A 12,483-nucleotide genomic window follows, 5' to 3' on the forward strand; every position below is an offset into this window, starting at 1 on the left:
TTTGCACTATAGCACCTTTTAAGAGATAATAGATGCACTTACAGCATTTTTTGGGATAGAGACCCCAAAATATTTTTAAAGGGATTAATACCCATTTAATATATCAAAATACACAGTTGATAACACCTAATGAAGGATATTTTTTTACTTTAAAAGGGCTATATACCCCAAAATATATATTGAATATTAATATAGTTATTAAAGTGATTGTGATTTTGTTTAGTAATAGATCTATTCAAGATTCTCTATATTAAGGCTATGTACCTGCGGATATATTTCCCGCAGCTGCTCCCCGGAAAGCGAAATAGGTAAACCTGCGGACTTTCATGCGATTTACCTGCAGACGTCCCAGCCTCTCTCTCCATAGTGGAGGGCCGGGAATTCTGCAGGAATAATTGACACGCAATTACGTGCGGCTGCAGGGACATCCGCAGCCGCACATAACGCAGCATGGACACAGCACTCCCCATGTCCCATAGGATAACATGGGGAGTGTCTGTACTTGCTATAACCTGCGGCTTTATCTACAAAATCCAGATAAATCAGCAGGTTTTCCGCGGCAAAATCCATGGGTACAGAGTCCTGTGGGCACATAGCCTTAGGCTATGTGCCCACGGGGAAAGTGTCCTGCAGTTATATCCGCAAGACATTCCGCAGGAGCTCCCAGAAATCGGCAGCACAACTTTTGTCTGTTTACATGCTGCGGAATTTCCTGCGGATATGCTGTGGGCATTCTGCATTGAGGATACAGTACCATGGCTTCGGCACTGCATCCTCAATGCAGAACAAGTGCTGGAGTGATTGGGGAGTTCATACTTACCTCCATCACGCAGCAATTCACTCTCCGGCCGTGTCTGTCAGCGTCTGGCCGTCTGCACTGTGCAGGAAAAGGTGGGCGGGCCTGAACTAGCTTTGGCTGTCATATGACCGGAGCTCGTGCAGGCCCCGCCCACCTCCTCCTTCCTGCTCCTAGCTCCACTGCCGTCCTCTGCACCGGAGGAAAGTGACTCCGGTGTCTGCTATCAAGGCAGGTAACTATGGGACCAAGGCAGGTAACTATGGGACCCTGCGGAGAAATCCGGAGGAATAATCGACATTCTGCAGATTTTTCCGCAGAGGAATCCGCATTATTTCCGCTGTGGAAATAACCGCAGCATGGGCACAGCAGTCCCCAAATGCCATAGAAATGGCTGGGGACTCGATGTACTGTGGATTTTTGAAAAATCCGCGAAAACAAATCGCGTCAAATTCCGCTAATTTTCCACAGCGTGGGCACATAGCCTAAGGGTTGGTCATCATTTAAGCATATACAGTGGTAATTTTGGTGCACAGTATTAACAAATTGGGATAGATTTCCCATTAATTTTCAATTCTTTAAATATTTCAGGTATTTGCACATATAATTGGTATAATAAGGCGGTGAGTAACCCCGCATAATTAATTGTCTGCAAAATTTTCGACTATATATTCAATTATTAAATTCTGTATATTTTAAATATCTATTTATTAAAATTGATTGTATTGGTATAATATACTCGTGTGAAATTTGTAGCATTAACATTATTTTATAGAAAAAAAAAATAGTTTTTGCATTACTTTATTCTGAGAGCTATAGCTTTTTTTATTTCTCTGCTGAGAGCTGAATGGGGCTTTTTTGCGCGACAAAGATGAACTTTTTGAGATACTGTTTTTATTCACAACAGACTTTTATTCCACTTTTGTCGGCGATGACGAAAAGGCATTGTTTTTAGCCACATTTTACTTTTTTTTTTTCTTACAATGTTCACTGAAGGGGTTAAATTGTTGATAGTTTTATAGTTCAGGTTGTACCAAATGCGTAGTTTTTTGTTTATGTTTATACATAAATATATGTATTTGTTGGTAATATTTTTTTACTCATTTTATAATTAAAAAAAAAAACAAAAACATTAATAGTATTTTTTTCTTCTAAGTCCCTTTACGGGACTTTAACCCCTTTAAGACCTCCATGTTCCCCCGAAAATAAGACCTCCCCCGAAAATAAGGCCCAGCAGGAGTTTTCTGCAAGGCTTAAATATAAGACATCCTCCGAAAATAAGACCTAGTTGTGATTCAATAATGAAGTGTCCATGCAGCTAAAAGGTTAAAGATACTGCAGGACTGCATTATAGCAAGTGGACACCTCCAGAAGAAAAAAGAAAAAAAAAAAGAGAGAAAGAGAGAGAGAGAAAGAGAAAGAGAGAAAAGACCTCGCGATCATACTCGCCAGACGCCGACTGGGAGAAGTGGAACGCATCAAGGACTTGCGGTGGAACACACACAATCACACATCAGCTTGCGCACACACACACACACACTCACCACGTCCAGCGATATTGATTGATTCTCAGCGGGTTAAGGACCTGTGATGGAGCTTCCAGGACCTGCAGGTGGAATGCATAATGTGACGCTGTGCACGGTGCAGTAGAGCTTCAAGGACCTGCGGGTAAAACACATCATAGACACAAGAGAGCAGAGTTCCCTGCTAGTTGTATCACCGGATGTGGTAAGTGTGTGTGCACACGTGATTGTATGTGCGATCTGTGGTGTGTGTGTGTGTATATGTGATCTGATATGTGAGTGTATGCAATCTGAAATGTGTGTGTGATGTGATGTGTGCGCGATCAGATGTATCTGTCGGCCAGAAGCAGGGGAGGACAGCATGCAGCATGCTTGCTGGGAGTACCTGTCGAAAATCGCAGAAGAACATGGAAGCCATGCGGACGCCCGGGGTCTGGTAAGTATGACAATCCTGGAAAGGGGGTCTGCTTTTTTTTTTGGGGAGGGGGGGGGGGGTAAAGTTACCCCAAACCATGTCTCCGCAAAAATAAGCCCTTCCCCGAAAATAAGACCTAGTGCTTTTTTCGGGGCAAAAAAAGTAAATAAATAAAAATAGAAGAGTGTCTTATTTTCGGCGAAATAGGGTGTATATATATATATATACACAAACGTCCTAGGTCGCCTCCCTCCAATGAGGGCTAGTGCAGCCCGCATTATTCCATTGCACATGTCTGCCGATCTGATAAGCAAATGCGCAGCTAACAGACCCTAAATCTAGAAAAATGAGAACACTACGGGTCTTGGAAAATGGTGAATATTTTTCCACCACTTAAATAAACTATACATGTTTAGTATCTACGAACTCGTATTGACCTGGGGTTTTACTATATATATATATATATATATATATATATATATATATATATATATATATATATAACAAGGAAAATAAGAAACTCAAAACACAAAATAGTGCAAAATGTCCTTTTTTTTCCCCCCCAATTTCACCGAACTTGAATTTTTTTTTTTTCGTTTTCCAGTACAATATGTGGCAGAATTAATGGTGTCATTCAGAAATCCCGCAAAAAACAAACCCTCATATGACAAACCCTATATTGACAAAAATAAACTAAAAAAAAAAAAGGCTCTTTTTGAAGAAGGGAAAAGAAAAGCTGAAAACGAAAAACAGAAAATCACCAGGTGGTGAAGGGGTTAACATGTAGTACTCTGATCAGTAGCTTAATCCACTGAGATGCACCTACTTTACATTGCAGGACATTACACCTGTCAGAGTGACACTGCCACACTGCCTTATACCATGCGCTTGGCATATTATTATAATATATATATATATATATATATATATATATATACACAAACACATATATACACACACACATACATATAAATACACATACATTTTATATTATATATACAAACACAAACACACACACACACACACACACACACACACATATACAGTGGAACCTTGGATTACGAGCATAATTCGTTTTGGGGGAGTGCTCTTAAACCAGCATTCTCTTATATCAAAACGAATTTTCCCATAGGAAATAATTGAAATGCAGACAATCCGTTCCACAACAGAAAAGTATTTACGGTATATATACAAACTTAATATAGTAATATAAAATTTACTGTATTCATATAAAATTACTACAATCTGCCAATACAAAATACTGTACAGTAAAAAGCATGTAAAGCAAATTAAACTGCTTACAATAGAATTGTTAATGTGCAGGAGGTACACTATAGAGAAAAAATGATGTATAAATATGACAACCTTTAGTCTAGTACAATACACAAAAAACACACCCCAAATTTATTCTCCCCAAAATAAGGGCAGAACTAAGCCAAATGTGGGGTAGGAATACTGCAAAGGTAGTTACAGTACAAGCAACGTGCTGTACTGGTTAGCAGAAAGTGCAATACTGTATCCTCAAATGCAAATTGATAGACATGCTATATATTCTATACTGTACTGTACAATGGTATAGAGTACATATGTACAGAAAGTTACCTCCCGAGTAGAGATGAGCGATGTTCGAGGTTCGCCAATTTCATGTTCGAGTGATTTTGGGGGGTGCTCGAGATCGAACTTGAACTCGAGCTTTTTGCTAAAAGCTCGACAGTTCGAGTTACGTTCGAGAATGGTTCAATCACCAAAAGCAGGGCTTTTTACAGCTACAGTGTGCAGGGAGCCATCGCTGGCAGCCTGCCAGAAGCTGGTAACCAATGTAAATATCGGGTATCCAAGCAAAGTGCTTTGCTTGGTAACCCGATATTTACCCTGGTTACGTGTGCAGGGAGCCGACACTTCCCCAGCTTGGCTCCGCCCCCTCATGCACTCGGCATGTACACACACACACACACACACACCTTTCCCCAGCCATGCAGTCGCCGGCACTGACGTCCTCAGCGCCACATGGCCCCGCTTGGCTCCACCCACCTCGCACTCCGCACATATTACCCCGCTAGGCTCCACCCACCTCGCACTCCGCACACATTACCCCGCTTGGCTCCACCCACCTCGCACTCCGCTGCCCGCACACATTACCCCGCTTGGCTCCACCCACCTCGCACACATTACCCCACTTGGCTCCACCCACCTCGCACTCCGCACACATTACCCTGATCGGCTTACCTGCGGTGATGAAGTTGACCTCAGCGCTGTCACTGTCCTCCATGGCCGCCGCTTGTCATATCTCCTCCTCTCGCTGCCCATCCGAGACTGTGACTAACGGTGACGTCACAGGCTCTCGCAATACTTGGCTGTGAAGGCGGCGGTCATTGAAGTCAGTGACAGCTCTGCTATCAGAAGTGCAGGAGATCGTCACCGCAGGTAATGTACCTCGCTCCTGACAGCAGCACTTGTCATGCCCTGCAGTGACCTGGGCTGACCTATTGATGTTAGTTCAGGTCACTGCATTGCTCTTCCAGCCAATATGGAACATTCTGTTCTTCATTGACTGGGACACTGACTATGGTATGGATCGTCATGGGAACCCCTTGGATTACAGCAGACCTGGATTTGGTTTTCTTTCTAATAAATTGGTGAAAGAGAATGTTTTGAGCAGTGTTTTTTCAAATAAAAGTGTTTGTCGTCTATTTTTTTTTTTTTATTACTGACTGGGTTGGTGATGTCGGGTATCTGATAGACGCTTGACCTCACGAACCCAAGGGCTTGATGCCAGGTGACATTACACATCTGGTATTAACCCTATATACTACTCAGTTTGCCACTGCACCAGGGCACGGGATGAGCTGGGGTGAAGCACCAGGATTGGCGCATCTAATGGATGCGCCACTTCTGCAGCGGCTGCGGCCTGCTATTTTTAGGCTTGGGAGAGTCCAATAACCATGGACCTCCCTCGTCTGAGAATATCAGACCCCAGCTGTCCGCTTCACCTTGGCTGGTGATCCAATTTTGGGAGGACCCCACGTGTTTTTTTAAATTATTTATTTAATTTAAAATAACAGCGTGGGGTGCCCTCAGTTTTAGATTACCAGCCAAGGTGAAGCTGCCAGCTGTGGTCTGCAGGCTGCAGCCGTCTGCTTTACCCTAGCTGGCTACAAAACTAGGGGGAACCCTACGTCATTTATTTTTTTGGCTAAATACAAGGCTAAGCACCCCTTATTGCCACATGAAAGGCACCAAAGGGTGCAAAATTACAAAATGCAGGAGAGTGGGATATTATGTGTCTTTCTGCCATTATAATGACAGAAAAGACTGTTATGAAGGGTACAAGCACAGGAAAATCACCAGAGCGCTCTACGCTGTGAAAAGCAGTAGAAAATGGCACTGGAGTGAACATGTGACCGCCTCATGTAGGTTGAAGCTATGGATCCTGGGTAAATTTATGTATTTTCCCTCCTTCAGTTTTTTTGCAGTACGCAAGAAAAACGGAAGGCACACGGATGACAAACGGACCGTATACGTGTCACGCTCCCGATGCCTCGGCACCGCTCCTTACCCACTGATCCGGTCGCACCATCCCGGCACGACTACTTACCCACTGATCCGGTCGCACCTGCACGGCACCGCTCCTTACCCACTGATCCGGTCCACGTGTCCACCGGTCTCGGCTGCCGCTCCCGCTCGTGCTTTCCTGTGTCCTGTCCCCAGTCTAATGTGTCTGACTCATGCTTCTGTATAGGGTCGGGCCGCGCCCACTCACCTGGTCTTATGGGCCCAGCACTGCTGCAGCAGGATATGACATGAGACTGTACTGGGTATATAAGACTGGCCTTGCCATGTGGGCGGGGCCTGATCAACGTGTCTTGTAAGCCTTGTCTTGAAAGCTAGGTGATCAGGTCCCCCTTGTGCCGTGTCCTGTGATCAATACTATTGCCTGACATTCCTACCCGACACATGAGCCGGATTCCTGCACTGCCTCCAGGAACGCTGGACAAACGGATGACATACGGACCGTCTACGGAACGGAAACGGATGCCACACGGATGCACCCGTGAAAGAAACGGACCGTTTTTCGCGGACCGCAAAAACGGATCGGTCGTGTTAATGTAGCCTTATTCTGATCTGCCGTTTATAAACAGCAGGCAGAAATAAGTGAATAGCGCCCCCGAGCGTCCGAAAATCTCTGGGGTTTCAGGGGTAGCCGAGACTCCTGGAGATCATGATTCAGGCCGGTTTTTCCGGTCCCCGCACACGTGATCACCGGTATACACCGTATACCGATGATCACGTTACAGTAAATGACAGCGCCGGTAAAAAATTATTTATCTCCCATCTGGCATAAACAAACATCTCAGATGGGAGATAAATCTCCACCCCGGTCTCCTCCAGTCCCCCGATGTCGCCAAAGTGCCCCCCCCGACAATACAAGATGGGCGCGCGCACAGCAGCGCATTCACCCTACTCCTCTGATTTCTGTCGCATATGCCATGACACATGCAACAGAAAACTCCTCCCCAGGCCCTGCCAGGTCACCCTCTATAACCCCACCGGTGTTCCCCGGTGTCCCACGGTACCTGTGCAGCGTTGATCCCCCACGGCCCCCTCCTTCACAATAGACGCTGCCACATGCACAGAGCGGCTGTCAGCTCAGCTTCCTGTGTTCAGACACAGTGAGTGGTGGTAACCAAGCATCTCTAAGCTACTGCAATGCCCTGCTCATGAGGTAAGGAACATAGTTAATCAGGAGAGCTATACTACATTTCCAAATGGAGGTATTTGATTTTATAGTTGCCCTGCTGAACGACTACCAAACATGATAGTCCGTTATACGCCACAAGAAAACACATCTAAATAGCGAGCTCTGTTGTTTAGTATTCATTCAGCTGGATAACTGGACTTAATGGGGTATTCCATCTCCAAGATAATATCCCCAATATATAGTAGGTGGAATAGCAATAATATCTGCAAATACCAATATTTGGAAATGTAGAATAGTTCTCCTGATTAGGCATGCCCTTACCTCATGAGCAGGGCATTGCAGCTTTGGTAGCAACAGTTACGACATGGACTCTGCTGTGGACCCGGGGAGAGTGGGTGCAGATTCATTGCACCCACACTCCTCACATGGAGGGTCTGCACTCCTAGAAAATGGGGGATACATTCCCTGAGCGTGTCCCCCCATATTCTAGACGGTCCAGAGTCGTCAAGGGACCCCCTTATTTTTTTTCCTTACAATAAATTGGTGAAAGAGGGAATGTTTTGGGGAGTGTTTTTTCAAATAAATTTTATTTTGTCTATTTTTTTTTTGTTAGTACTGACAGTTTGTGATGTCGGGTATCTGATAGACGCTATGACATCACAAACTGCTGGGCTTGATGTCTGGTGACCTTACAGCTAGTATCAACCCCATTTATTACCCCGTTTGTCACTGCACCAGGGCACGGGATGAGCTGGGGTGAAGCGCCAGGATTGGCGCATCTAGTGGATGCGCCACTTCTGGGGCGCCTGCGGCCTGTTATTTTTAGGCTGTGAAGGCCAAATAACTATGGACCTTCCCACCCTGAGAATACCAGACCACAGCTGTCCGCTTTACCTTGGCTGGTGATCAATTTGGGGGGGACCCTACTTTTTTTTTTGTTAATTATTATTATTTATAAAATTATAAAAAAAGAGCCTGGGGTGACCTCCACATTGGATCCCCAACCACGGTAAAGCTGCCAGCTGTGGTTTTCAGGCTACAGCCGTCTGTTTTACCCTAGCTGGCTATCAAAAATGGGGGGACCCCACGTCATTTTTTTTTAAACTATTTTTTTTATATAAAAAAAAATTAATGGGCTTCCCTGTATTTTGATTGCGAGCCAAGGTAACGCCAGGCAGATGGGGGTGGCAACCCGTAGCTGTCTGATTTATCTGCGCTGAGAATCAAAAATACCACGGAGCGCTACGTCATTTTTTATACTGATTTATTTTTACAGTACTGTGATGTCAGGCAATCAAAATACAGGGAAGCCCATTTTTTTTTTTTTAAGTTATTTAAATAAATAATTAAAAAAAATATATATGGGCTCCTGCTGCATTTTTTGTATTGCTAGTTAAGGGTAATCCAAGCAGCTACTAGCTGCTACCCCCCACTGCTTGGTGTTACCTTCATTGGCAATGGAAAATCCTGGGAAGCATTTTTTTTTTGCCAAAAAACTAAAAAAAAAAAAAAAAAAAAAAAAAGACGTGAGCTTCGCCATATTTTTGTATGCTAGCCAGGTACAGCAGGCAGGTACGGCTGCCCCCAACCCCCAGCTGCCTATTTGTACCCGGCTGGGAACTAAAAATATAGGGAAGCCCTTTTTTTTTTTTAATTATTTCATGAATTTTATGAAATAATTAAAAAAAAAAAAAAAAAAAAGACGACGTAGGCTTCGCCCTATGTTTGTGTCCAGCCGGGTACAACTAGGCAGCTGGGGATTGGAATCCGCAGCACATGTTGGCCCGAGGTTTCTGGGTCCCTCTGCTGCAAATTGCAGTCCGCAGCCGCCCCAGAAAATGGCGCTTTCATAGAAGTGCCATCATCTGGCGCTGGATCCAACTCTTCCAGCTGCCCTGGAGTTGGGTGGCTTGCTGGGTAATAAAGAGTTAATACTAGCTAGTATTAAGCCAGAGATTCTTAATGTCAGGCAAATTTGACCCGGCCATTAAGAATCTCCAATAAAGGGTTAAAAAAAAAAGACACCACACAGAGAAAAAATACTTTAATAGAAATAAATACACAGACACACTTAGAGACTCCATGCTTATTACTCCCTGTCAGCCCTCCACGATCCATGGTCTTCTGTCCGCTTTCTCCTTCAACCCATCAACCCACGCAGCTCTGCTACATAAGACAGCACTGCATGGGGGAAGACGCTGTGCTCCGTGCAGTAACCACTCAGTGAGTGAGCAGAGGCTGCCGGCTGTGAGCAGTGGCGTCACCGCTGAAAGACGGGTTACCATAGCAACGGTGCTCCGATCACGTGATTCCCGATGCCGCTATTTACCGGCTGTGACAGCTAGTCCCTGCATGTGGCTGACTTAAAGAGCGCCCACAGGAACGGGGAGTCTACCATGTACCAGAGCATTTCGCCGGTACACGGACATGCTCAAACGAGCACCGGGTACCGGAGAGATGCACTGACAGGACCTAGCATGACGTCAAAGCCATGTGACCAGTCTGCAGCCAATGAAATAACAGACACGTGACTGGTCACATGCTATTTTGACGTCACGATAGGTCCTATCATCAGTGCTGGTTACCGGGAGGAGGCAGCGATCATCGGAAGGAATTGCGGCAGGTGACAGAGTGCAGGAGGCGTCGCGGGGACCTGTAAGTGTTATGGCAATGTTTATTAACTGTATGTGTACATTTATAATGTGTTTTTATGTGTTTGCCTCCCATTGTTTTCAATGGGGTTGGAGAGGTTCGTCGAACCGTTCGTCAAACGGTTCGTCGAACGGGGCACCGTTCGACGAACCGAACTCGAACTCTAGGGGGGTGGCTCTTCTCTACTCCTGAGCGGGTCAGAGCACGGTGAAAGGACAGAACTGGAAGTTTGTGCAGTGAGTATTTGATCTTAATGCAAATCATTGCTCTTAAACCAAGTTACAAGTTTGTAAAAAGCTTTGCTTGTCAAACCAAGTTACTCTTAATCCAAGGTTCCACTGTGTATGAGAGCTATAGATATACACAGTACAGACCAAACGTTTGGACACACCTTCTCATTCAAAGAGTTTTCTTTATTTTCATGACTCTGAAAATTGTAGATTCACATTGAAGGAATCAAAACTATGAATTAACACATGTGGAATGAAATACTTAAAAAAAAGTGTGAAACAACCAAAAATATTACTTATATTCTAGGTTCTTCAAAGTATCCACCTTTTGCTTTGATTACTGCTTTGCACACTCTTGGCATTCTCTTGATGAGCTTCAAGAGGTAGTCACCGGAAATGGTTTTCACTTCACAGGTGTGCCCTGTCAGGTTTAATAAGTGGGATTTCTTGCCTTATAAATGGGGTTTGGACCATCAGTTGTGTTGTGCAGAGGTCTGGTGGATGCACAGCTGATAGTCCTACTGAATAGACTGTTAGAATTTGTATTATGGCAAGAAAAAAAGCAGCTAAGTAAAGAAAAACGAGTGGCCATCATTACTTTAAGAAATGAAGGTCAGTCAGTCCGAAAAATTGGGAAAACTTTGAAAGTGTCCCCAAGTGCAGTGGCAAAAACCATCAAATGCTACAAAGAAACTGGCTCACACGGGGACTGTCCCAGGAAAGGAAGACCAAGAGTCACCTCTGCTGCGGAGGATAAGTTTATCCGATTCACCAGCCTCAGAAATCGCAGGTTAACAGCAGCTCAGATTAGAGATCAGGTCAATGCCACACAGAGTTCTAGAAGCAGACACATCTCTAGAACAACTGTTAAGAGGAGACTTTGTGCAGCAGGCCTTCATTGTAAAATAGCTGCTAGGAAGCCACTGCTAAGGACAGGCAACAAGCAGAAGAGACTGGTTTAGGCTAAAGAACACAAAGAATGGACATAAGACCAGTGCTTTGGTCCAAACTTGAGATCTTTGGATCCAACCACCGTGTCTTTGTGCGACGCAGTAAAGGTGAACGGATGGACTCTATATGCCTGGTTCCCACTGTGAAGCACGGAGGAGGAGGTGTGATGGTGTGGGGGTGCTTTGCTGGTGACACTGTTGGGGATTTACTCAAAATTGAAGGCATACTGAACCAGCATGGCTACCACAGCATCTTGCAGGGGCAGGCTATTCCATCTGGTTTGCGTTTAGTTGGACCGTCATTTATTTTTCAACAGGACAATGACCCCAAACACACCTCCAGGCTGTGTAAGGGCTATTTGACTAATAAGGAGAGTGATAGGGTGCTACGCCAGATGACCTGGCCTCCACAGTCACCAGAAATGAACCCTAGCGAGATGGTTTGGGGTGAGCTGGACCGCAGAGTGAAGGCAAAAGGTCCAACAAGTGCTAAGCATCTCTGGGAACTCCTTCAAGACTGTTGGAAGACCATTTCCGGTGACTACCTCTTAAAGCTCATCAAGAGTATGCCAAGAGTGTGCAAAGCAGTAATCAAAGCAAAAAGGTGGCTACTTTGAAGAACCTAGAATATAAGACATATTTTCAGTTGTTTCACACTTTTTTTTTTTTTTTTTTTTAATTATTTCATTCCACATGTATTAATTCATAGTTTTGATGCCTTCAATGTGAATCTACAATTTTCATAGTCATGAACCTAATAAAAATCATTTGAATAGGAAAATAAAGAAAACTCTTTGAATGAGAAGGTGTGTCCAAACTTTTGGTCTGTACTGTATACGCTATATATATCTAAAATATACAGTTCAGTGTTTGTATGTATATACATACGTACGAGGGCCTCTGATAAGTCTTTGGCTCTACCCAGAAAGAAACGAGATAGGATGATGTCCTCCTGTCTGTGCCGCGGCCGCGATGCTGCAGAGATCGTGGCCGGCTCCACACAGGTCAGCTAACACAGACAGGAGGAGGAGCGATGCTGCATGGAGCGAGGAAAGGGGATTATAAACGTTTATTTTTTTTGTGTGCCACAGGATGCGGCCATATAGCAGGAAAGGGGTATATAGCAGGATGATGGCACATAGCACGATGGGAGCACATAGCAGGATGGGAGCACATAGCAGGATGGGAGCACATAGCAGGAGGCGGGTATATAGCAGG

Source organism: Anomaloglossus baeobatrachus, chromosome 5 (assembly GCF_048569485.1).
Source record: "Anomaloglossus baeobatrachus isolate aAnoBae1 chromosome 5, aAnoBae1.hap1, whole genome shotgun sequence".
NCBI lineage: Eukaryota > Metazoa > Chordata > Amphibia > Anura > Aromobatidae > Anomaloglossus > Anomaloglossus baeobatrachus.